We start from the raw sequence: 26,546 nt of genomic DNA, 5'->3' as shown, positions 1-26,546 counted from the left end.
CAATTGTCCACCTCTGGAGGCAATCTGGGGTCGACTGTCCCTGCACTGGAGAGCCTGGCAAAAGATAACTTCTGATATGTGGATGTAGAGAATAATATCCAGGGGTTACCAAGTTCCTTTTCCTCAACAACCCCCTCTATTTAAAAAAAATCCCAAACATTCCTCCCCACTCAGAGATAGTTCCTCAAATTCAGAAACTGCTAGAAAAAAAGTCATCCAAGAGGTCTCCCGAGATCAGAGAGGGTTCAGAACTTACTCAAGGTTCTTTTTTGGGTCCAAAGAAGACAGGGAATGGAGATCAGTCTTGGATCTTAGCAGACTGAATAAGTCAGTTTGACTCTGCAAGTTCCAAATGGTCACAGTGCAGTCCATACTTCCATTTCTGGAACAGGATGATTGGATGTGCTCTATAAATCTCCAGGATGTGTACTACCACATAAAAATGGACAGATGCTCCAGAAAATACCTATATTTCCAGCTGGGACCCAGTCATTACCAGTTTAGAGCATTGCCCTGTGGTCTCACCACTTCCCGCAGAGTGTTCACCAAATGCATGGCAGTGGCTGCAGCTTATCTGAGACGACAGGGATTCCAGGTGTTTTCTTGTTTAGACGACTGGCTCATTTCCACCTTGACCAGGCATCTACTCATTCATGCAGAAGACTCTGTTCTTCAGCTTTGTTCAAAACTAGGCATAACAATAAATCACCAAAAATCTCATCTGGAACCCACTCAAACATTAGAGTTCATGGGAGCATTGTTGGACACCAAGCAGATGATTGCCAAACTTTCTCCTTCCAGGATTTTAAGACAAACTTCAAGGTTAATCAGAAATAAGAAGGTGGCAGCATGTCATGTTCTACAAACCTTAGGGTCTATGGCCGCAGCAGTTGTTAGTCCCTCTTGCCAGGTGTTGCATGTGAATTCTGCAATGGCCTTTGGCTTCTCAGTGGTCACTAATTCGTCAACCAATGTCTCATCAGAGTCTCATAACAAGCATATGCAAAAAGGATCTCTCATGATTTGCTCAGAACAGGCGACTCAAGGTCAACTGTTTTCCCTCAACCACAGGCTACGGAGACCATGGATGCTTACCACAGGGGGTGGGGGGGCATTATCTGGGGAAGACTGTCTAAGGTACCTGGTCCACAGATTATACCAAGCTCCATGTAAAGATCCTAGAGATGAGGGCGGTTCTTCTAGCATTGCAGGCATTTCAGACTGGTCTTCCTCTGGGAATGGTAGTGATTCAGTCAGACGTCTGTAGTATGGTACATAAACAAACAAGGAGAGGGCCCAGATCCTACCCTTTATGTTGAGAAGCGCTCAGTGTGTGGCAATGGGTGACCTCCTCCAGCCACTTTCTGATAGCAAAACACATTCTGGGAAGCAGAGCCATCCTCATGCCTCACGAGTGGTGCCTCAACCAGAATGTGGCTGAGAACATTTTCCACATGTGGGGACAACCTTGCTGCAATCTCTTTGCCTAGCCCCTAAACAACAAATGCAGCAGCTTCTTTAACCTAATTCCCCCACTGGGGCAGTCCCCAAGGGATGCTTTAAAACATGATTGGCCTCATGGACTATTGTATGCCTTTTCCCCCATTCTGTTGATTCCCAAATTCCTTCAGAAAGTCAGCAGGTTGAAGAGAACAGTAATGTTTATTGCCCCATATTGGCCTTGACAAATCTGGTTTCCCTTCCTCTGGCCTTATCTACTAAAGAAGCCCTTGATTCTTGAACCCTTTCCAGACCTACTGTCACACCCGACAGGAATGCTTCTTCCCAACCTCAAGCTGACAGCTTGGTTCCTCCTGTTCTGTTGATTGCCAGACAACCTGTGCTCTCCTTTGCAGTCCATTGTATTCTAATATTCTCCCATAAGTCATCCACTCAGAAGCTATACAGGAGCAAATGGAAGAGGTTTGTGATCTGGGCACAACACAGTATCAACCCCATCACAGCTCCCATTCACTTCATTCTGGAATTTTTGGCTCACCTTTTCAATAACAGAACTGCGGCATCTACTATTAAAGTTCAGTTAGCATCCATTTTAAATTTTCACATTGGGATAGACAACTTATCTTTAATTTTCCACAAACTTTACAAAGCCTTCTTAAAAGGGACCATGTTGTTAACCCCCCCCCCCTCCTCCTTTGGACCTAAATATGGTTCTACACCTGATTGTTCAACCATCCTTCAAAATTGCAACATCTTATGATATTACGTTCCTTTCATGGAAAACTCTCATTTTGGTGGCTATAAAATTGGCAAGACAGATATCAGAACTTCAGGCACTATCTTCTCAGCCTCCTTATTTGGCTTTTAATAAAGACAGAGTCTGTTTGCGTACCAACCCCTCCTTCTTCCTCGGAGTTGTTTGTTTCTCAAGGAAATATTAATCAGACTGTACATTTGCCTGTTTTTTCCCTAAGTTTACTAATAAGGGTGAATATGTACTACATTTGTTGGATATACATAGACAGTTATGTTTCTATTTACATAGAACCAAAGAGTTTTGGAAAACAAGCCTCTTGTTTATTGCATTTGCAGGCCCTAGGAAAGGCCCACCAGTTTCCAAAGTCTCCTTATCAAAATGGCTTTCTAGTTGTATTTTCTTTATTTATGCTTCAAAAGACATGAAGCCTGACAAGTCCATTATGGCTCATTCTACCATGTCTATGGCCACTTTTGCAATCTTTCAGAAGAATGCATCATTGGATGATATTTGCACAGCAGCCACTTGGGCAAACCATCATACCTTTATCACTCATTTCAAGTTAGATTTAGTCTACAGGGGAAAGGCCTCATTTGGTGCGATGGTTCTGAAGAATATTCTCCCGTGAGTACACTCTGGGTGAAGGTAGCTGGGGATTCGGTCCCATATGTGAGGATGAGATGAAAATTTGACGATATTAGATAAAGAGGTTGTGTACTCACCATAACATTCCATCTGTATTGTCGATTTTTTCATCTCTCCTCACATCCTCTCCCTCCATCCCCCTTCCACAGGTTTCTTGGTTGAACGGAATAGATTCTAAAGGATAAGATTGATCTACCTTATACTGCAGAAGTGGTTGTCTTTAAGATCTTTTAGCGTGTTAAATACTGAAATTTCTCCTTTCTTTATATATGTTGTTGTTTCTTTCTGCTTATCCCGGTTAGGGGTCGCCACAGCGGAACTATAGCAAACAAGATCTGAGGTAATGGGGAGAGATGCATTGTGGGTAAGGGGGTATCCAAGAGCTTTTTGGTTGCTACGAACTTGCTAACAGCCAATTCGGATCCGTTGGATCGGATCTGGACCCATATGTGAGGAGAGATGAAAAATCGAAAATGCAGATGGAATGTTATGGTGAGAACATAGCTTCTTTTTTTGTTGAAAATGTCCATGCAGTTCAAGTAAGTAAAAAAAAAAAGTGTTTTCCGTTTTGACGAATTTAACCGTGTGTTTTCTGGATATCATGTTGTGGCATTGGAAATTGGATTATTAGTGTTGAAACAATGCAGGTTAGATTATCTGAAGGTGCTCAGGGTTTTTTTTAACTATATATGAAAAAATGTAGTTGTACCACAGGTAGTAACCTGAGATAAAAAAAAAAAAAAGAAAAGAAAACTGAAGAAGATATGGAGGTGGGAGAGATCATAAGGAAAATTGGTGTTATTTAAGGATATTATTTTTAAGAATAATGAGGCATAATTGTTGGGATAGTTGATGAAAAATGTTGCTCTTTTCATTTGAAGTTTAGCGAAAGTAGTAATGTCATGGAGGAAAGAATGAGTTGGAGAATTTAGTAATTGAATTTGGATAGTTAGCAGAAAAGATTACAAAATTTAATAAAATACTTATCAGAAAGGTAGATGACTTAAGCATAGTTTTTGAGGATATAGTTAATATTCGGAAGACTGGGATTTAAAGGCAGGCATGTTTTTGCTATTAAGTAATGGAAGTGAAGAGGAGAAGGTTCTGGGAATTTCACTAAGTTGTCTGTCTTCTGTGGGTTACTATTTTTAACTAAATCAAATATTTTGAATGCAGATTAGAAATGTGGGAAAGTGTCATCTACTGAGTAATGGAAGATATGGTAAGTCAAATAAAACAACTTTAGAGGAAGAAATGAGTAGTAATGTAGATCAGGAGGTGCAACCCAAGTTGTGATGTAGACACAAAAAAGTTAATTTTACTTACAGTGAAAGACCCACCTGCAGTGTTGGAAGATATTCATCATGAGTTATGACATTTGATAGGACTTTTAGCTGTTATATGAGGTGACTGGAAGTGTGCGGTGGTGGTGCTGCAGTAGTGTTGTCGCCTCACAGTAAGATGTCCTGTTCGATTCTCAGATAAAAGCGTCTTCTGTGTGGAGACATGCGTGAATGGGCATACTTCGTTGAAGGTTGTGCGTCAGGCCTGGCAAATTGGTACATAAAAATCTACTGCCAATCATTAGCGGACCGGAGTTTCACTGTGGCGACCCCTAACCGGGAAAAGCCAAAAGATACAACAACATATGAGGAGAATGGAAGTAAAAAGAGCTCTGAGGTACTAAGCTTCTTCATGATCAACCAGTTGTCATGATGCTGATTAAGTGGTAAATTTCTGAGATTTGTGACCAGGCAGATTACATTTGTGGACAGATGGAGCATACAAAACAGCAGTTATTTGAAATGAAGAAAACATGAGTTTGAAGTACTGGGAGGAGGGAAAGTTACAGATGTGTATTGGACTGTTTACTGTTTGGTATCCAGGTAGGTGGGCTGGTCCAAAGACCCTTTTCATCCACAACCCCAACTATATGAAAACAAGGAAGTGCAGTAGACAGGCTTTACATAGAATTCATCTGGGTACAGAAAAAGTGATTAAAATGCCACTGAGTGAAATTGATTAGAAATAATGAAAGCTTATTGTTATTCCAGCTCTGTATGAGCCATACTTTGAGAAGGAGCATATTTTACAGCAGTTATGTTGAGTAGTTGGTTGACCTGATTTTGCTGAGCGTGAATACTCTTTCGCAGCAAATAATGCAGTTTGTTCAAGCTATCTAAGAATGTAAAAGGCCAAGACTGAAATGCATATTGACTTTCCTAGCTATATTGATTTTTTTGAGGAGCAATATATTAACATTTACTATAGCTTACAAGGTTGATGGTAAAATAAGTAAAAAGCAGCTCCACAGGTGAAAACACTCAGTCCAGGAATCACGAGTATAGTACAACCAGAAATAAATTGAAGTTAAATAACTTTAATAAATAAAAACAGAAAAATTAATCAAGCGCTTTCGCCTGGTTCCTACCAGGCTTTATCAAGATACTACTCAGTCAAAAGTAAAACCATTTTATATCATCATACATAAATCATGTGACCACTTAATTGGCCACTCCTAACATTAATTGTGATAATTAGTTCAGAGTTTAAAAAAATTTTTTTAGGGTATTTTTAGAGTATTTGTAAGTTATTTTTAAAGTGTTTGTACTCCCTACAAGTCAATAATGCTACAAAAACACATTGTTTTAAAAGTTATCTAGATACCTTAGTAAGTTCATGTGTATCAAAAAAATCTTGTAAAAATAAATACATATAAGTAGTTAATGCAAACCGCTAATAATTCATGCAATATGTTAAATAACAATGCTTTAAAATGCAAATGCTAAAAACAAATGTTAAAAAACATGTATATGTATACTTAAAATATTCTAAATGTAAATCCTTATAGTGAAAACATATACTTCTGGTTGAAAGTTAATAACGTAAAGTAAAAATTCATCATTAACTAACTGCCTGTTAATTACCTGGCTTTTTTAAAACAGTTTTTTGTTTGTTTATAATTTCTCCCTGTTAAGTTTTAGTGCACTTGCTATACTGATGCTGTTATTTAGACCTGGGGGTCTAGCTGCATTTAATTTCAATTGCCATAAAGTTCTTTGTGCTCTAGACGAGTCTCCCAGTCCCCTCCTCTGGGATCCTGGGTGACCTGGTCTAGAACAAGAAATTTTAGATGCATGTTGATACATTGCATTGAATGCTTGAAAAAAGCATTAGTATCTTTCTTTTTGCTAATTTCGTATAAATGCTCATAGATCCTTTTTCTTAGTGGCCGCTCGGTCTTGCCAACATAAAAACTGTAACACTCCATGCAAACACCGAGATAAACCACCCTTTTTGATGCACAATTAAAATAATTCTTTGTATTAACCTTAAAGTTCCTAGAGGGAATGTATAAACTATTACTGTTATATATGTATGCACACTGGTTGCATGCGCCACATTTGAAGGTGCCTACCTTATTGGAAAAATGTGAATATATTTTTCCGTTATTCTTATTCTCAAATAGGCCCTTTAAATTAATATCTCTCTTTCTTGTGAATCCAGGCTTGGTGGGTACAATTTTATTAATGTCCTCCTGTAGTGTCAACACTGGCCAATATGTCAAAATAGCCTTTTCCACCTGTTGGGAGTCCCTATTGTATGTGTACACAAAGTTGTTATATGACGATTGTTGATCAGCCTCTTGAATGTGTTCTAAAATCTTGCCTTTCCCAAGTAATGGTGGATACTTAGATTCCCTATTATCGAGAACCTCTTTTGCTAAATTATCCACCAGGTGGGCTGGATAGCCTCTCTCAAGAAAGAGTTTTTTTAGGAAGTCAACTTCTTTAAGAAATAAATCGTGAGTACTTGACATCCTGGATGCACGAATGAGTTGACCTTTTATTATACCCTTTTTCTGGTAAAAAGGATGCCCACTATCAAAATGTAAGAATGTGTTGGAAAAAGTCGTCTTTCTATATATTTGGGATTGGAAAAAGTTGTTAACATAATCTTTGAATAAAAGAACATCCAAATAGTGTAAAGAATTTTCGCTCACATTATGTGTGAAAGCTAAAAAATCTGTAGTGGAATTAATGTACGTAATGAAATTTGAGAAACTATCCATGTCACCATCCCATAGTATACAGATATCATCCAGGTAACGTTTATAGTAAGTTATGTGCTCAGCCCAACCAGATGAAAAGATGTATTTGTTTTCCTAATAGTATAATACTATGTTCGCGTATGTTGAGGCACATGGAGCACCCATCGCTACACCTTTCTTTTGCCTGAATACTTCTCCATTAAAATAAATGAAGTTGTTCTCAAGAACTACTTCCATAAATTCCACTATTAGCCTGACCGTGCTGTTACTTAGATCAGATTGTGTTGTCAAAATTTCATTAAATCAGTCTATTCCTATAGAATGAGGAATGCTGGGAAATAGCTCTATGATGTCAATAGTTACCATTAATATCCCTGGGTTGTAAAAATTTTGTTGGACATCATTAAGAAATTCCCAGGAGTCTTTACAAATAGGTTTTAAGGTTGAGACAAATTTTTTTAGTGTCTGATCAATGTATTTCCCTAGAGGCTCTGTAATGCTCCCGGCTCCTGCTACTATAGGTCTGAATTTTAAGGGATTCAGTCCTTTGTGGACTTTTGGAATCCCGAAAATTACCGGGATCCTAGGTTTTGGGACATGCAAATAGTTGTGTAACTTCTCATTAATAGCACCTTGCATCAAATGGTCCATTAACATAAAGTTGATCTTAGAGTACGCAATATTCACTTCATTCCTAGAAACTAATTCATAAGTATCAGCATCCTGTAACAAAATATGAATATGTGTTTCGTATGCCCAATTGTACATTAGAACAACACCACCACCCTTATCAGGTTTCATTACCCTGATACCCTCCTCTTTGAGTAAATTAGTTAGCTGATATAGGTGGAAATCAAAGTTATCGGGTGGTTGGTTTGCACCAAATGCATGTTTCTCTCTTAGATCCATTTCCACTAATTCCTCAAAAATTCTTAAGGTGGGATGGGAGGGGGGGTTAAAAGTACTACACCTTGAATTTATGTGGTTAGTTGAAGATTGCCCTTTAAAAAATAGTGCAAGATTTAGTCTCCTGATGAATAGTTTGAATTCTACTAGCGTTTTGGATAAATCCATGGTGCGCAGGGGGGCAAAGTGAAAACCTCTGGTGAACAACTCAAAAAAGTCAGAGGTTAGTGTAGTTTCCGTAAAGTTGTAAATGGTGTAATTGTCCTTAGTTACCACCTTGTAATTACCACTAGATGAATCCCCATCAACATCGTCATCATTAACTAAACCAACTTCCTTGGAATCAGTTACCTGCGTAACCTGTTCCAATTCTGTTGGTAGAATGTTGTATTCCTGCCCCCTGGTCTGCCCTGGGGATACTGAAAAACCTGATGCTGATTTTTATTATTATCTTTTTGAGCCAATCGCTCACTTCTCCTGGGTGGATCTACTAATGGAGTATTAATATTCTCAGTGCTTTCAGCAATATCAGTTCTCCCTTCATCATTAGAAGTATTACATTTAAATTTTCCTGGCAAGGGGTAAGCCCTCCCATCCCTATATTCAATCAAGTCACGCTCCAACTTTCTTATCTTACGACTGACTATCTTAACGCAATGTTGATCCACTTCGTTAAAAACATTATCATAACATTTTTTAATACTAGGAAAGTCCTTGTCTTTAACGATACTATCGTTTAATATTGTCAGTTAATTCAGTAAAGAGTTAAGATCCAGCATTTCCAAACCAGTTTTATCGAACAGCTCCACCAACTTCGTATGTAAATTGGAGCCCAGCACAGCGTTGTTTGGAAACTTGAAACAACGTAGTCCTTTTGGGATACGTTGCACATGGACACACTCTCTCAGATAGTCTATCTCCAGTTGCGTGTTCTTGTAAGCATATAGTTTGTCATTTAGTTTATCGAAATCATGCTCCATACAATTGTAATGCTTTTGAGAACTCAAAACAGTACCTTGTTTAAAAGAAAATTGCTGCTCAGTCCAAGCGTGGAAGTTGAAGTCCTTACGTTGGCCACCATTCCCGTTTACCCAGCTCGATTGCACTCTGGCTTGTTGTTCCTGAAGATCGGTTCCGACCAATAAAATCTCGTCAGGAGGTGTCGCTCTTAACATGCCATTCGGCTCCCTTGGTGGTGGTGACGTACACTTAGTATTCAGTCCTTGTTGTTGGTTACCAGGTAGCTTGGAAGTGTAGCTAACATTGCGTGAATTTAATAATTTATTCAATACTCTTCACACAATATTTTTCTTAAATACATGCTCAAACCAATCACATTTAATACAGTTAACTCCATAATTAGTCCTTAAAGTGCTAGTGTTGAATTCCTATACTTTGTTTACATTTTTAATTAATATTATCATACTATTTTATTAATTTTATTAATTGTATTTAATATTAGTTATTCAAGTCAATAGGGAGTATAGGAATTCAACACTAGCACTTTAAGGACTAATTATGGAGTTAACTGTATTAAATGTGATTGGTTTGAGCATGTATTTAAGAAAAATATTGTGTGAAGAGTAATGTTCTGATGAAGTCTATTTTATTAGATGAAAGCGCTTAACCTGTATGTTTTTAGTTAATAAACAGAGTTTTACAGAGATTTTGCTGCCACTCCGTTTGTGCTAGTGTCTCACATGTTGTAACCAGGAACAGACTGGTTCGTGGTATTTCATTTTGTCGACTGTTCCCGGATTTTCTACATATTTTTAGTTGTACCTTGACAACATGGACTCTCTTGACGAGCTACCCTCTATATTTTCCCTGAGGAGGGAAGACATTCGTGGATTGCAGTCCGAAATGGCCATTATGAGAGGGGAACTAACTAGACTACTGGAAATGATCAGCCAACCTGGTTCCCAGGCTAGGACCCAGAGAGGGATGACATCATTGCGCATGCAAGTCCAGAGATGTACTGGGGATTCCTTACCCAACGGTCAGGTGAATGGCGTACCTTTGAACGGAGAAGCCTCTTATGGATCCCACCAAGATGACAACCAGAGTGTAGGGTGTCCTACTAGGATAGGCGGATGTGGATTGGAGGTCGACTACAATATTTCAGGCGCCAAACCTAAGCGGACTGTGCCGAAGAAGACGTACGCCATTGGACCCAAGGACATGCGTGCAGGTACTGTTAAACATGCATTTACCAGAAATCATGGAAACGACAAAGGTCGATACAACTTTAATAACTTTATGGCTGGTGATTTCAATTTTGAAGGAGGGTTTGGACCAGAAAATAAAGAAAGTAGTAACGACAAGAATGGGGTCGAGAACAAAACACTTAAGGACATCATTTTTGATTTTGGTAAAAAGTTAAAAGTTTTGAAAAGTTTACAGTTAGAGAATATGTATTTGAAAAAGTGTTTGGACAATGCAATTGTCCCCATGGGCTTGAGATTTTTCAAGCATCCCATGGGGATTGATTTAGATGTTAGTACTAAAGAAGAATGTGCTAAAATGTTTGATAATTTTGGCTTTTCATTTATGAAGTTTATAGTTAGTTGTAATGATAAGAAAATATGTATTTTAATGTCTGAACTTGAACAACTTAACAATACTATTGAAAATGATTTACTTTTTGATGAATTTGAACTGTTTTTAAATTCCCAGTACACATGGGTTGAAAGCCAGGTCATGAAACAGTATGAGAGGAAATGTAGTAAAATGAAAAGGGATATTGAACAATATAGGAAGGGGAATGTGTATAGATGGGAAAAAACTAACTATAAAACTAATATGTACAATAACAACAATAAAAATGGGTATTATACCAAAGGAAATGGAGTATTCCAGTATAAAGGAAATAGAAGGAATTACAGAGGGGGATGAGCAACGTAGGATGCCCCAGTCCCCGGATTTTTTAGGGGAGGATACAAGATGGGAGGACCCCTGCAGGGAGGGGCACCAAGGAACAAGAATGGAAAGTGTGAGTTACAGGGGAAGACAGGGGGGTTACAGAAGCCAACACTAGTAGTGAATGACCATTGCATTGTAAAGGTTAATGACATCATCAGTAGGTATGGTGATTTTAATATATATAAATATTCTAGTGTTGAGCTTAAAAAGGAACACTTTACACTTTTATCCAAAGGGATGAAGTATGTTCCTAACACGAATATAAATGTAGTTGACTATATAGTAGATTTTAAAAAATATTTAAGGAAACTGAATTTAGCCATCTTTTTTGATGGTAAGGAAACCAGGGGAGAAGTAGAGTTCAAAAAGAAAAGTATATATACACCCCCACTCAACAATATGTTGGGTATATTTGAAAAAATGGTCACGGAAGAGATCTACCAATATGGTAATAAATGTAGTACACAGAATAAGAAATACAATCTTACTAGGAACGAATCTAAAATATTGAAAGACATTCAAAATAACCATAATATAAGAATTATGAAACCTGACAAGGGGGGGTGGGGCGGTTATATACCCAAGCAATGACTATATAAATAAAATTAATAGTATTTTGTTGAATTCAGGTAATTATACTATATCTTCCCTTAATGAGGTAAATATTGGGTACCACAAGATAGATTTGTACCTAGAAGACTTGTTATTGGAAGATAGAATTGACAATGATTTATACAATTTCTTGAGAGTGGAATTCCCCATAATCAGTACCATGGTGGGGATTCCCAAAGTACACAAGGATTTTTTTGACCCCCCTTGTAGGCCAATAATATCTGGTAGTGCATCTAAGACGTTCCCCTTTGAGAAAGTAATTGATATGTGGTTAAAACCTATATATAAGAAAATTGGGCATATTGTCATTGACTCTTGGGATTTTTTGGGTAGACTTCAGCCAGGTTTAGCCACTGAAGGGGAGTGGTTAATAACTATTGATGTGGTCGACCTGTTTTCAAGTATTCCTCAAGAGGAAGGCCTATCAAGATTTTACAAAAGTATTAAGAAATATGGTAACTTGTCCTGGGATAAAATTTCCCATGTATTAAAATTTATGGATATGGTTCTCACACACAATTACATAATGTACGAAGGAGAATACTATAAACAAAGGAAAGGGGTAGCTATGGGGGCAGCCTGTGCCCCCATATATGCTAACCTGTTTTTGTTGGACTGGGAAACTGAATATATATTCAAAACCGAATGGTTCAGCAATATTATATGCTACCTCAGATTCTTGGATGATATATTTGTAATTTGGAGGGGCGATTTGCAGAAGTTAGAAGAGTTCAAACAATATTTAAATTCATGTAGTCAAAGCCTGAAATTTACATTTAATGTTGAAAGGGAATCTATTTCTTATTTGGACACTAGAATAACATTATGCAATGGGAAATTCAAATCCAACGTTTTTAGGAAGGAAACATTCAGTAATTCCTATTTGCAATATACTAGTTGCCACCCGTTGGGTCAGAAAAGGAACATTATTAAAGGGCAATGTATTCGAGCAGCCCGGATGACCTCAGATTCCATGGACTTAAATAGTGAATTGGAATTGATAGGGTTTTTTTTCAGGAGCAGGGGTTACCCTGATGGAATGGTGACTGATGTCACCAATTATGTGAAAAGTGAGTGGGGGAAAAAATATAAACCACTCTTAGGGGTTGGCCCCATTAACAGTGGGGGAACCACCAATAATAATAACAATAATAAATATACAAACTGTACAGATAATAATAATTCTGATGAGGTACTATTTAAAAGGGCATGTGTTTTACAATATGCACCATTTAGTAGGGAGATTAAGAATATTATACAGAAAAACTGGAATATAATGAAATTTGACAGTAATATATTTAGGATTGTGGGGGACATGCCACACTTTGTGTTTAGGAATGGTACAAATATGAAAATGCAATTGGAGAAGAAAAATAGGTATAAGTACAATGACAAAGCACTGAATGGTACATACAAATGCGGCACTTGTAACCAGTGTAGGTATATTATTAATACCCCTTCCATTGTATTAGAAAATATTAATAAGACAGATGTTAAATTCCAGAAGGGCAACTGTAGGTCCAAGCACCTGGTTTATCTTGCAAAGTGCACTAAGTGTCCAAGTTTTTATGTTGGAAAAACAGATAGGTGCTTGAGGAACAGGATTTACGACCACAGTTATAGTATAAGAAAAAAGGATGGAAACAATGCCCTATGGAAACACCTGAATGCAAGTGCCACCTGTTCTTCTTTTCAATTTGGAATATTAGAATTGGTAAAATATAACCCCAGGGGTGGTAACTTAAAGAAATTGCTGGGGGAAAAAGAGGCAAGGTGGCAGATTCGCTTAAATGCTTCTGTGCCCCCCGGTATCAATGAGTATATATCTATTAAACCCATATTGGAAAATAGTAGATATTAGTTTGGTATGGTGGTATTTTTTAAATAAACAAATAAAATAAAAATATTTATATTTATATAATTCATATTTTGTATATATATTGTATATATGAACTTTGTTTACATTTTTAATTAATATTATCATACTATTTTATTAATTTTATTAATTGTATTTAATATTAGTTATTCAAGTCAATAGGGAGTATAGGAATTCAACACTAGCACTTTAAGGACTAATTATGGAGTTAACTGTATTAAATGTGATTGGTTTGAGCATGTATTTAAGAAAAATATTGTGTGAAGAGTATTGTTCTGATGAAGTCTATTTTATTAGATGAAAGCGCTTAACCTGTATGTTTTTAGTTAATAAACCGAGTTTTACAGAGATTTTGCTGCCACTCCGTTTGTGTTAGTGTCTCACATGTTGTAACCAGGAACAGACTGGTTCGTGGTATTTCATTTTGTCGACTGTTCCCGGATTTTCTACATATTTTTAATGACATTTTGACAACACAATCTGATCTAAGTAACAGCACGGTCAGGCTAATAGTGGAATTTATGGAAGTAGTTCTTGAGAACAACTTCATTTATTTTAATGGAGAAGTATTCAGGCAAAAGAAAGGTGTAGCGATGGGTGCTCCATGTGCCTCAACATACGCAAACATAGTATTATTCTATTGGGCTGAGCACATAACTTACTATAAACGTTACCTGGATGATATCTGTATACTATGGGATGGTGACATGGATAGTTTCTCAAATTTCATTACGTACATTAATTCCACTACAGATTTTTTAGCTTTCACACATAATGTGAGCGAAAATTCTTTACACTATTTGGATGTTCTTTTATTCAAAGATTATGTTAACAACTTTTTCCAATCCCAAATATATAGAAAGACGACTTTTTCCAACACATTCTTACATTTTGATAGTGGGCATCCTTTTTACCAGAAAAAGGGTATAATAAAAGGTCAACTCATTCGTGCATCCAGGATGTCAAGTACTCACGATTTATTTCTTAAAGAAGTTGACTTCCTAAAAAAACTCTTTCTTGAGAGAGGCTATCCAGCCCACCTGGTGGATAATTTAGCAAAAGAGGTTCTCGATAATAGGGAATCTAAGTATCCACCATTACTTGGGAAAGGCAAGATTTTAGAACACATTCAAGAGGCTGATCAACAGTCGTCATATAACAACTTTGTGTACACATACACTAGGGACTCCCAACAGGTGGAAAAGGCTATTTTGACATATTGGCCAGTGTTGACACTACAGGAGGACATTAATAAAATTGTACCCACCAAGCCTGGATTCACAAGAAAGAGAGATATTAATTTAAAGGGCCTATTTGAGAATAAGAATAACGGAAAATATATATTCACATTTTTCCAATAAGGTAGGCACCTTCAAATGTGGCGCATGCAACCAGTGTGCATACATATATAACAGTAATAGTTTATACATTCCCTCTAGGAACTTTAAGGTTAATACAAAGAATTATTTTAATTGTGCATCAAAAGGGGTGGTTTATCTCGGTGTTTGCATGGAGTGTTACAGTTTTTATGTTGGCAAGACCGAGCGGCCACTAAGAAAAAGGATCTATGAGCATTTATACGAAATTAGCAAAAAGAAAGATACTAATGCTTTTTTCAAGCATTCAATGCAATGTATCAACATGCATCTAAAATTTCTTGTTCTAGACCAGGTCACCCAGGATCCCAGAGGAGGGGACTGGGAGACTCGTCTAGAGCACAAAGAACTTTTATGGCAATTGAAATTAAATGCAGCTAGACCCCCAGGTCTAAATGACAGCATCAGTATAGCAAGTGCACTAAAACTTAACAGGGAGAAATTATGAACAAACAAAAAACTGTTTTAAAAAAGCCAGGTAATTAACAGGCAGTTAGTTAATGATGAATTTTTACTTTACGTTATTAACTTTCAACCAGAAGTATATGTTTTCACTATAAGGATTTACATTTAGAATATTTTAAGTATACATATACATGTTTTTTAACATTTGTTTTTAGCATTTGCATTTTAAAGCATTGTTATTTAACATATTGCATGAATTATTAGTGGTTTGCATTAACTACTTATATGTATTTATTTTTACAAGATTTTTTTGATACACATGAACTTACTAAGGTATCTAGATAACTTTTAAAACAATGTGTTTTTGTAGCATTATTGACTTGTAGGGAGTACAAACACTTTAAAAATAACTTAAAAATACCCTAAAAATTTTTTTTTAAACTCTGAACTAATTATCACAATTAATGTTAGGAGTGGCCGATTAAGTGGTCACATGATTTATGTATGATGATATAAAATGGTTTTACTTTTGACTGAGTAGTATCTTGATAAAGCCTGGTAGGAACCAGGCGAAAGCGCTTGATTAATTTTTCTGTTTTTATTTATTAAAGTTATTTAACTTCAATTTATTTCTGGTTGTACTATACTCGTGATTCCTGGACTGAGTGTTTTCACCTGTGGAGCTGCTTTTTACTTGGTTTTTGTGTTCATTTTCAAGTTTGATGGTAAAATAAAATAAATTACTGTGTGTGTGTGTGTGTGTGTGTGTGTGTGTGTGTGTGTGTGTGTGTGTGTGTGTGTGTGTGTAGTATGAGGAATGGATTATATTGTTCATCATTTGACCACCTCAGCAGTAGCCTTCGCTGTTTTGGTTGTATCTTTCCCAGGATATAACAGCAGGCCAGTTTTTAGAGCTTAAGTGCAACTTCCATGTGCTCAGACTGTTTACAGCTTGAGCAGAGCTGAATAAAATCAGCAGTTTGGGTGTCAAACCCTTACATGCTTTCATTTTGCCAAAAAGTGCACCTCTTGTGGGCTTCCAAAGGTCAATAATCTACTAATGGTTTTCTATTGCATGGCAGATAAGTTAAATTTTTGTGGGAAAAATACCACTTTTTTATGACACAAACTTAACATTTTTTTCTGTGAAAGATAGTTAATTTAAGCAAAGGAAAAGTGATCAGTCACTTTTTACTGCGAAGTGCAAATTATTTTTTGTGGAAAAAAAGGTATTAAAAACAAAGATTTTCTATTTTTTATCCTTAAGTGAAACTTGGGTTGAAGTACTTTATGTTACTGGGATAAGTGTTTAACGAGTTTTTTTACTGTGTTTTTTGGTGGAAAATTATTCTTATTACTACTTGCCTGTTTTACTGACTATTGCTGATAGTCTTGCCTTGCTTCAAGCATCATTTTTGGGTTTACCATGGAACAACCTAATTGTTCTTGTGGTCCGTCCTTCTTCCAACCTCAAAACAAAGTACATTTTCAAGCAGCATTTGCCCTACAGTAGGATAGTAATTTGCTTCAGCCTCTGATGGGTGACTCTACTATGGCCATTTCTTGTTCCTCAGGCCATTCGTCCTTTTACTTGGCTCCCTATAGTCCTTCAGCCACTATGGACTGGGTATTAGACGCATCCTCTGCAGCTGTTGGAGTGCCCTTGCTAAACAAGGAATAATCACTATTGTCAGTTTTAGAGACAGAACAGGAAATGCTACTCTGCCTAGCCAGAATGGGATGCCAGTCCCCGGGGATGATAAGCCTTGCAGAAGTCCATTTGCTATTAAAGAAATTCTAGTCAAAAAGAAACAAAGTTAAACATTTATCTTCTCTTGTCTCTGTTACTTCGGACAGGAGTGATTTGTTGGACTTAGCTTAGGGTTTACTTCAGGCCCTTCTGTTCCTGGTGTTGCTCATAAGAGAAAAAGGAATTCTTTTTCTGAAAATTCCCAGTATGGTGAACAGGAAAATGATTTTGAAGGGGTAACTCTTCTCTCTTCTCAGCTAACTGATTTTGATTCTGAGGGAAATGTATTTCTTCTGATAATCCCTTTGAGGAATATTCTTTTTCTGAAACTATATTTAGAATCAACTACTTGCTTAAGTGGGAACATAATGATGTTGCACTCTCCTTGAAATATTATGATGTGTTACATCCGGAATTCTATGAACACTTTTCTGTTCTTTCTTTTTGTCTTTCAGCATTGGAGGATGCGTTTATTGCAGCCTGTAACTTGCTTGACAGCCAGCTTGCTTACCCCTAAGAAAGTGGATAGGTTAACGTGTCTTAATCATGCATGTTTTTATTTCTGATTCCATATCTGACTGTGCTGTGATTTTTTTGGTAAATCCTCCTGCTGGTAAATATCTGGAAAATTGTAATCCCTTTCCCTATTGTTAGGATTTGAAAGCTTTTGAAAGATTTGGGAAATATGTACATCTGCTGCTCTTATTTTTTTAAATTAATCAACAGCCAAGCTCTAATATTAAAGTTTGTGCTTGCATCATTTGAGAAGATGAGGAACATTATAGCTTTCTGAAGTCTACTTATGATCAAGATGATGCCTGTTATAGATCAACTGCTACTGGAACTGGTATGTGAAGGTGTGATGACTGTGCACCGACCCAGCAATCAAGGGTCCTCAATCCTCACCACTAACACCAGTGAGGGACGTCCATATAGGGAAAGGGATAGTAAACACACACACAGTAAAGTACAATTTCCCTTACAAGCACACAGAGATCACAATCAGACTCCCCACTGGCACGGCTATAGGGTCCAGATCTCAGTCTAGTGGGCAAGCTAAAACCTCCAGCACCCTCTCTGTCCAACCAGTGCTTTGTGTCCCTGCCCAAGTAGCTGACACACACATACTTTGAGATACGAGTTATATACAACCACACAGACACTCCTCGGGAAGGCTGGCACAGGTTCTTCAGGTGTGCCCCTTTTACCCAGACTATACGGTAGAAATCACTGTCACCACCCAGCTAACATGTATCATCTACTTAAAGGCCCTTATGAAAGGGTGTGCAATATTATTATCCAAATGGTAAGTGCAATCAAACAGTCAAGACATATTTGGAGTAACTTGGTACAGTATCACTGTATACATGCAGTCTACTCTTAGAGCTTTAATTATCTCTACACCAAACAGCCACAGTTGAAAGGTTTAAAAATATTTAATAATAAATAAAAAAACACAAGACAATACTTCTTACTACACATTGCTAGTCAATAGTTCAGAGATCACAGAGAAATACTTAAAATAATACAGTAGAAACAAACTAATCTAATCTTCCTATTTCTTAGCTATATCTAAGAGAAAACACAGCTCTAAAATCCTACTTACATACAGACACAGGCAGAGTGGTGAGGTGGATGTTCTCAAGGCTAATGCTGTAATTCTTTATGTCCTTAAATTGATAACACAGTACCACTTATTCATTTCAGATTACATAATTTCTTTCTTGTTCCCAGGCTAACAGATTCTCAGAGGTTAATAGCCCTTTTGATCTTGCAGCTGGTCAGGAACCAGGGCAATAAAAGAAATTATACATGCAAATTCTAGCCATTAACTCTGGCCTCAAAGCAATAGGCAGAATGCCTTTATCTAGACATCGCGGCTCCAAGTTTTGACATCAAAGAATTGACTTATCAGATTTGTTACAGCAGAGTGCACTGTTGTTACATTTTTGCTGTTCCACATTTAACACCATTTATCCCATTTAAGAGAACAAGCCTGTGGCTTATATTAATATTTAAAAATTGCAGAATTATCTACAAAATTCTATTTGGCTAGGCTGGCAGCCTTCACCTATCTTCACAGAAGGTTTGCTTGGTTACGTACACAAAATCTACCTGAGGATGTTAAAGCTGAAATTTTGAACTCTCCTTTAGACAGAATTTGGACCATCTGCTGCAGAGGTCCTGAAAATATGTAATAGGTTCATAGGTGTATACTAGGCTAATGACCACTAGGACCATTGTAAGTCTAGCCGTGCAACCCAAATGTGACTCACAAATTTGATTTATATAAGGGGTGATTTACTGACTGCCTATGTCCATCAGAGACATAGGTCCAGACCAGAGGTAAATTTTCGATTACCCGTCCATTGGTCCAAGTTGCTCTTAAAAAGAGTTAGGGAGAAACTCTGCTTTACATGGATGGGGAGCCTGTTCCAGGAATGGGAATTCTCTGTGAAACATATCTCTCTCTCCAACATGTCCTACTTATGTTGCAAACGAAATTTAGTTATTTTGATCTAGTAGCTCTGATGCAGTTTGTTTTGAAGATGTGCAAAAGCTTCCTCAAAACGGGGTCCAGCTTGTATGCCAAGCAAAGACCACCTCTCAGAAATCTGTATAATACTGAGTAAAGAGACATGGCTTTGAGGTGATCAGCTTAGGACATTGTGTTTACTCCCTGTATCCTTTTTGTAAGGAACCCTTGTGAGCATTCCAGTTGCTCTAGGTCAAGGCACATAACAAAGAGGGCATTATTCTCTATGATGGGTATAATGAGGGCTGGGTACAATGGTACAGTGATGTCTCTGGATCTAGATGCCATACCCTTAATTATAAGTTGAGCAACATACATGCTACATATTTTTGGTCTGTTCCTCATAAAATTTCTGTTTTTTTTGGCAAAACGATGTTGATTGAAGTCGCTGCTAAATAATGACACACACTTGAGTTTCAGGCTTTATATCCTTCAGAAAACGCATTCTAATTCAAAACTCATTTTTCTATCAACTTTCTGTGTCTATAAGGCCAGTATTCAAAATTTGTCTTTATTTTTGGGCCTTTGTTCCCCCATTATTTTAGGCTTTGTCCAGATTTCTTGTGCTTTGAGGTTGAGAGATATGGCAACATTGAAGGATTTTTTTTTTACTACATTGGACATGTTGATCAAAGGATAGGTTACTATCTACATGAGTTCCCAAATTTGTGACTAGTGAATTAACTTATACGGGTGTTTTATTCATGATGTACTTACCTGTGGTGGCTGACTTGTTTATTTATTTAACATTTGTTTACTGGGAAAGTCTTGACTTAGAACAAGCCAGTTTTCAGCGGAGGCCCAGGGAGAAATGCTCCAGATGCATGTCTTTGTAACATGGGAGGAAACCAGAGCACCCAGCAAAAACCCTCATGAATGCAGGGAGGACATGCAGACTCCACACAGAAGGCACCCCAGCCAAGAATCGAACCGGATGACCTCTTGCTGTGAGGCAACAATACAAACTGCAGTACCAGCTCACCGTCCAGCTTCCCAAATGGTACTATAACGCATTTCTTGGCATTGAGTTTTAAGCCATGGCTTTGGCACCAAGTGTTTGTCTGTGTTAGACTTTCCTGAAGGGTGTTCTTATCTTTGGGAGATTCAGTGATTGCTCCCAGTTTGCAATTATCTGCAAACTTGGTCAGCCAGAGGCCTTTGGCATTGACCTCCAAGAAGTAGATACCAAAAAGGAGCAAGACTAGCACAGGGCCCTGAGGGACTCCATTGGTGACTGGCCTCTTTGTGGCAGTGGTCTCACCAATCCTAACCTTTTGGGTCCTATCCACAGTAGCGTAACTAGTACAGGCCGAACGGGTCAGTCGTCATGAGCTCTTTCTTGTCTAGGTTGCAATTCTCATGCCTGATATCAAATATATTTTTATCAGTTTTTTTAAATTTCCCTTTAAGGGAAATGACATGCAAATGCCCTAAACAGACATCCAAGATGCTCTTGTGTGCCTGTCACCCCAGCTTACATCCTCTTGCTTGGGCAAGGTAGACTGGGCAGTGCTGAGGTCAAGAAAGACAGTGTCATTGGCATCCACAGCAAGCCGAAGGATATAATATTTTCCAAAATATAACTCGCTCTCCGTGGGCACATCTGGTGTGTGATTAGTTGAGGTAAAAAGACCAAGTCTCTTAAGTAAGTAGGCTTAGTTACTAGTATGCTTATTGTGCATACTTGGACAAATGGCTGTACAGATCTGTGGGGGAAGTGTTTCATTTTGGTTGTTGTGCAAACTTGAACAGACTGCTGAAGAGGTCATTGTTGGAAATGTTTCATTTGTTTTTTATGCATACTTGGGCAGACTGCTGAAGAGGTCATTGGAGGAAACCTTTCATTTTGGTGCTTATGCAAACTTGGACTGATTGCTGAAGGGGTCAGTGGGGAAAATGTTTTATTTTGTGCTTGTGCAAACTTGGACAGACTGCTGGAGGAGTTGCTTGGAGAAAGTTTCATTTTGGTGTCATTTGAGTGCTTGTGCATATGTGGGCAAACTACTGAGGGGATCTTTGGGGGAAATGATTCATTTGATTCCATTTCAGTACTTGTGCAAACTTGGATAAACTGCTTAAGGGGTTGTTGGGTAAAATGTTGCATTTTGGTGTCTTTTGAGTGCTTGTGCATACATAGACAAACTACTAAAGAGATTGCCAGGACATTTAGAGAAAGAAAGCAAGCAATGCAGCACAGCCAAGCATAATTTTAATCTGTATTCTTTTTTAAAACACGGATATAGTAAATCCTTTTTCAGAAGATTAAACCCCTAGATGATCAGGCTCACTGAAAGTTAAGCGTTTTTGCGAGGGGTGGGCGGGATCCCCTGCATCCCCAGTGTTGGGGTTAGCCACCCACACCCTCCAGATTTATATTACTAGTCTCTTCTTGGTCATTGAAAAAAATAACAAATCTCTGTCTCATGAAAGCTGTTTCAAGGGTGCATACCTCTCAGCCTCTTAGCATAAGGAATTTGGACAAAGCCTAAAATAATGGGATCAAAGGCCCAAACGTAAGGACAGATTTTAAATATTGCTGTTCTGATGTTTAAACGTAGAAAGTTGCTAGAATAACAAGATTTGTATTAATGTGCATTTTCTGAAGGAAATGAAATCTGAAACACACACTTGTATACCATTTACAGTTCAGTCCTCAATGATTTGCCAGAAAGTCACAAATGTTATGAGATGAAAATCTGGACATTCTACAAAAATCTGGACAATTGAGAGGAATGGTCAGGGCCTTGGCGAAGTATTCAGCACATGTTGCTTAATATTCTGAAGGAGAAAAATCAGTTGAAAATGGATCTCATTGTATTCTGTATTTTAACAGACCTCTTGAGGTCACCATTAGAATACCCTGAAATATAATAATTACTGTAAGAGTAACAAACTGTGCTTTCTAGTGTGTTATACTGTATGCCTGAGGCAGAGATTTGTGTGGGCTTTGGAAACCTTTCTTCCTTTGGTGTTTAAGCAGCTGAAGAGTATCATAAAACTGGATAGGTATATGTAATGCAGTATACAAAGAGTTATTGGATTTGATATTTATGATTATTACTGTTTTTTTTATAAAATGTGTTAATTAAAATGGAGATGATTTTAGCTCAGACACTTCCTTTATCAATGACTAGCATGTGAATTGGATATATACCTGTAATGTTTTGTTTTGTGCAGTAACAGAGTTGTGTGTGTAAGTTCAGAGGTTAGTTTTCTGCTAGAGCAGACCCCTGCTGCTAAACAGTAAACACACACAGTGTAAGTGCTTAGTATCTTATTATGCCACTGGGGCATGTTGTTTGCAAAAAAGAAGCCACACATTGCTGAGTAGATGATGCAGTGTTCACTGAACTAGCGGTAACTGTTAAACATTGTGTTGCAAAGAGCTGTCAATATACGATGTAAATTTCAGGTACAAATGATGTGGTAGTGCCCACTAAACTTTTTTGTGTAGTATAAGCCTATATGTAATGCTGTGCCGTATACACCTATATATAAAGCTGAAGGGTCAGAATCTATATTGCTTCGTCTCCCTTGGGTCATGATGTTTTTGTCTGTTCCACAGCCGCAGTTAGTTCATGTGTTTCTGTGTTACAGTTCATGCTTATCTAGCTCTTAATAGTATAGTTATGCTGCTGTTGGCATTTGGACTGTACTTGCTGAATTCTGCTTTATTTTTAATGTCTATGTTGTTGTTTGTCTTTCGGCTTTTCCTGGTTAGGTGTCGCCACAGCGGAACTCCAGTCCACTAATGATTGGCAGTAGATTTTCACGAATGCCGAGGTGCCAGCTCGACGTCCAACCTTCAACGAAGGCACGCCCATTTACGCATATCTTTCGAACGCCACCCAACCATGGGGAGGACATGCAGACTCCACAGAGAAGGCACTCCCCACACTCCAGCTGAGAATCGAACGGGAGAACCTCTTGCTGTGAGACAACAATGCTACCGCTGCATTCTTTAAATTGCTAAAACTATTTTGGGTTGTGTTTGGTTATGCATCACATGACAGTTTTAACTCTGAAAATGTGTTAAACTTTCATTATAACTTCCTGTTTGCATATGCTTTTGAGCATCTTGGTCTCTTATGTTTTTGTAAAAAAGTTTTTGTCAAGGCATTTTTTATCACCCCTGTTCAATTTTTTTTTTGCTGTATATATGTGTGTGTGTGGGGGGGGGGGGGGGATGAGGGTCTCGCCCTGTAGCTGTGAATGACTTAGCTACTCCTTTGCTTATCCATGAGCCAGCTAGTTATCCAGTATGTTATAAAGGAGTTTAAGCCTAGTTCTGTGCATTTAGTGACAGTGCCTGAGTTGGGTGTTGTAGCATATGCTGTAGGCAGTATACACTGCTCTCCCCTCATCCATTGCTTTAGTAAGCTTTTCAAAGAAGTCCACCAGGTTCAGTAAGCTTGAACTTCCTTTGATAAAGCCAAACTGGGATAGAGCTAGTGTCTGGAGGTCTCTTATTTCCTTGTAGAAAATCTCCATGATTCTTTCTATAGCTTTGCAAATAAGACTAGTCAAACTAATAGGTCTGTAGTTTCCAGGCTCTGTTGAAGGTTCTCCCTGTATGAAGGGGGCTGAATGTTGCAGTCCTCCATTCTTGTGGCACAAGGCCTGTTTTAATACTATAGTTAAATAGTGACTCTAAGGGGCATGATAATTGATGTTTTAGACTTTTCAGGAGGCATCCTTGGACCCATTGAGGCCGTGTTTTTGGCTGTAGTGAGCACAGCTACTTGTATGCACCTTAGTTATAGCTGGAGGGGTCATGTTTCAGGGTATTTCTTTGGGAGTGGTTGAAAGTTAATTCTGGAACTGAATTTGTCTGCTGCCGGGTTCACTGTATCGCCCAGCTGTGTGAGTGAGGCATCATTAACCACAAGTTCAGCACATTGCTGTGTTCTGCCCTTGATGATGTTCTTCGTGTTTCACTGTTGCAGTCATTACATTTGGGTTATCTGCTTGCAGTAGCCCTCAGTTGGCCTGATTAACAAAGTCTTGGGTCCTGCGTCAGGTACTGTCCCTTCTTCCATGACATCAGGTCGTCAGGGGTATAAAACATGCAGCCGACGCCATTACATCAGTCTTTCTTGCCGTGCGGTGCCCGAAGCAGAAGCAGTTCGCAAGTGCCTGTCGGCTGACTCCTGAAATTTTTGTTTTCGAGTTTCAGAACTGAAGTCTTCAACTAAAGATAAGTACCCCATTGGGGAAACTTTTTCTTGCTCCTTACTGATGTCAGTAAAAGTTAATAATTGCATTACTTGTGGAAGGTAAATACCTCACAGAGATTTTCATTCGTACTGTATTCCTTGCCTGGGCCCTGACCACGACGTACCTTGCTGTCGGTTTTGTGCTTTATTTAATCAGCGCACTATCCGTCGTCGGTATATTTTCGCCTCTAAATATTTTGGTTCTCAGTTTAATTATCCAGAAATGTCAGTTAGCCATCCGACTACTGGGATTCCTAAAAAACGCAAAGATAAAGACAGAGACAGGCTGCTGAGGTCCAAAGCTGCCGACGACGCTTCTCCTAAACCACTCGCCAGTTCGCCGGTACTCAGTGAGGCACTTTCACAGCCCCTGATACTCGCTATTTCTGATTCGCAGGCTCTACTGAGACCCATGAGATGCTTCAACTGTGGAACCTGCGGATGTCTCTACCTTGTATGGGTCCGGAGCCGCTGTGCAGGCACCGGCTCTTGAGGGTGTATTCAGGCCTACGGACTTGCATATAACCGACGCCCCTTCTTCATTTAGGCCTAAATCTCAAACCATGCCTAAGAAACTGACACCCAGGTTGCATGCTCAGGCCTCTATGCCTAAAAGACAAATGATAAGAATGGCTGAAGATCTTATAACCTTAATCAGGGGAAGCCAACCTCCCTCTTCTAAGAGACCTAGGACTGAAGTTGTTTATGAATCTTCTGACCAGGATTCTGATTTTTCTGATTCTTCTGATGATCTGGATTTGCCCTTATCCACTTATGAGGATTCTGATGCAGTGGACTGTATTCCCTCTGCTTCCCCACCAGAGGATTTTTCTTTTGGTGAAACCTTGCATACTCTAAGGGAGCATTTCCACTGGGAAAGCCAGGATTTTTCTGATTCAAAAAAAGAGGCTTAGGGATTTCTTACTCCTGCCTCAGCATAGGCATTTAGCTATACCTCCTATACTAGACATTGTTGTTGATGCCTTTTCGGAATCTAGTTTGTCCCCTGATTCTTTGCCTCCTGCTCCCAGAAAACCTGACAACAGGGTTCCCGATTCACACAAGTTTCTTTTTAAAAATCCTATTGCGGATCCAGAGACTATTTCACAGGGACCCAAGGGCATTAAGGCTTCTACTGCTAAAAATCCTACCCCTTCTGATAGAGACTCCAGGGCGCTGGATAGATGGGGTAAGAAGGTTTTCACTTCTGCAACCTTGGCCATCAGGCCTTTAAACTGCCAGTTTCATATGTTAAAAGTATCAACAACATGTTATTGCGTTGCTTAAACAGAAAATGATGTTGATTCCTGACTGTGCTGAAAATAAAGAATTACAGGATTTAATGCATTCTGCTGAACAGGTTGGTAAACATAGTTTGCAATGTGGACTTGATTCATTAGAGGCCTCTTGCAGGGCTGCTGTTACTGGGTCTGTGCTCAGAAGGCATGCTTGGCTTAAGGAGCAATCTTTGCCTGATCATGTTAAAGCTAAACTGTTTGATGCTCCCTTAAATCAGGACCGCCTTTTTGGCAACAAAGCTGTGGAAGTTCTTAAAAAGATGGAAGATAAAGCTAAATCTATGCAAACTGTTAAAGATTTCTTGCAAGTTCAGCCTCTTAAATTTAGTAGGCATTGGCCCTCTAAGAATTGGTCCTTTCCAGCCCCTTCCAGGTCTTCGCAAGCCAAACCCAGACACAGCAGAAAACCCAGATTTCAGTCCCAGGGGACACACAAGACTATGCAGTGGGGGATTTCCGCACCCAAATCTGGGAGTAGTAAGACTCCCCCTATGGAAAACTGTCTCAATGACTTGCTTTTAAAACTTCCAAGCACTTCCCAACTGAATGCTCCTTTAGGAAGAAAGATTGGTCTGCAGGCCGAAAACTGGGAACTCATTACCCAGGACAAATGGGTTTTAAATAGTGTCCCAAGGATACAGATTTCACTTCCACACGTTACCAACACCAAGCGGGTGGCCAGATCTACCCCCAAATCAGTGGGCAGAGGCCCAAAATCACGTTCGCTCCCTCTTA

At 38.5% G+C, this 26,546-nt stretch overlaps 1 protein-coding gene across 1 annotated transcript in view; it reads left to right on the top strand.

Moving 5' to 3' along the window:
* RAD18 (RAD18 E3 ubiquitin protein ligase) overlaps positions 1-26,546 on the top strand; it is a gene marked incomplete in the record, with an annotated part of 1,469,636 nt that overhangs the window by 665,604 nt on the left and 777,486 nt on the right.

Source organism: Protopterus annectens, chromosome 7.part0, assembly GCF_019279795.1.
Source record: "Protopterus annectens isolate FY-2018-M chromosome 7.part0, PAN1.0, whole genome shotgun sequence".
NCBI lineage: Eukaryota > Metazoa > Chordata > Ceratodontiformes > Protopteridae > Protopterus > Protopterus annectens.
Note: the sequence above shows the minus strand (reverse complement) of the source record. Positions and strands in the feature narration are given on the sequence as shown.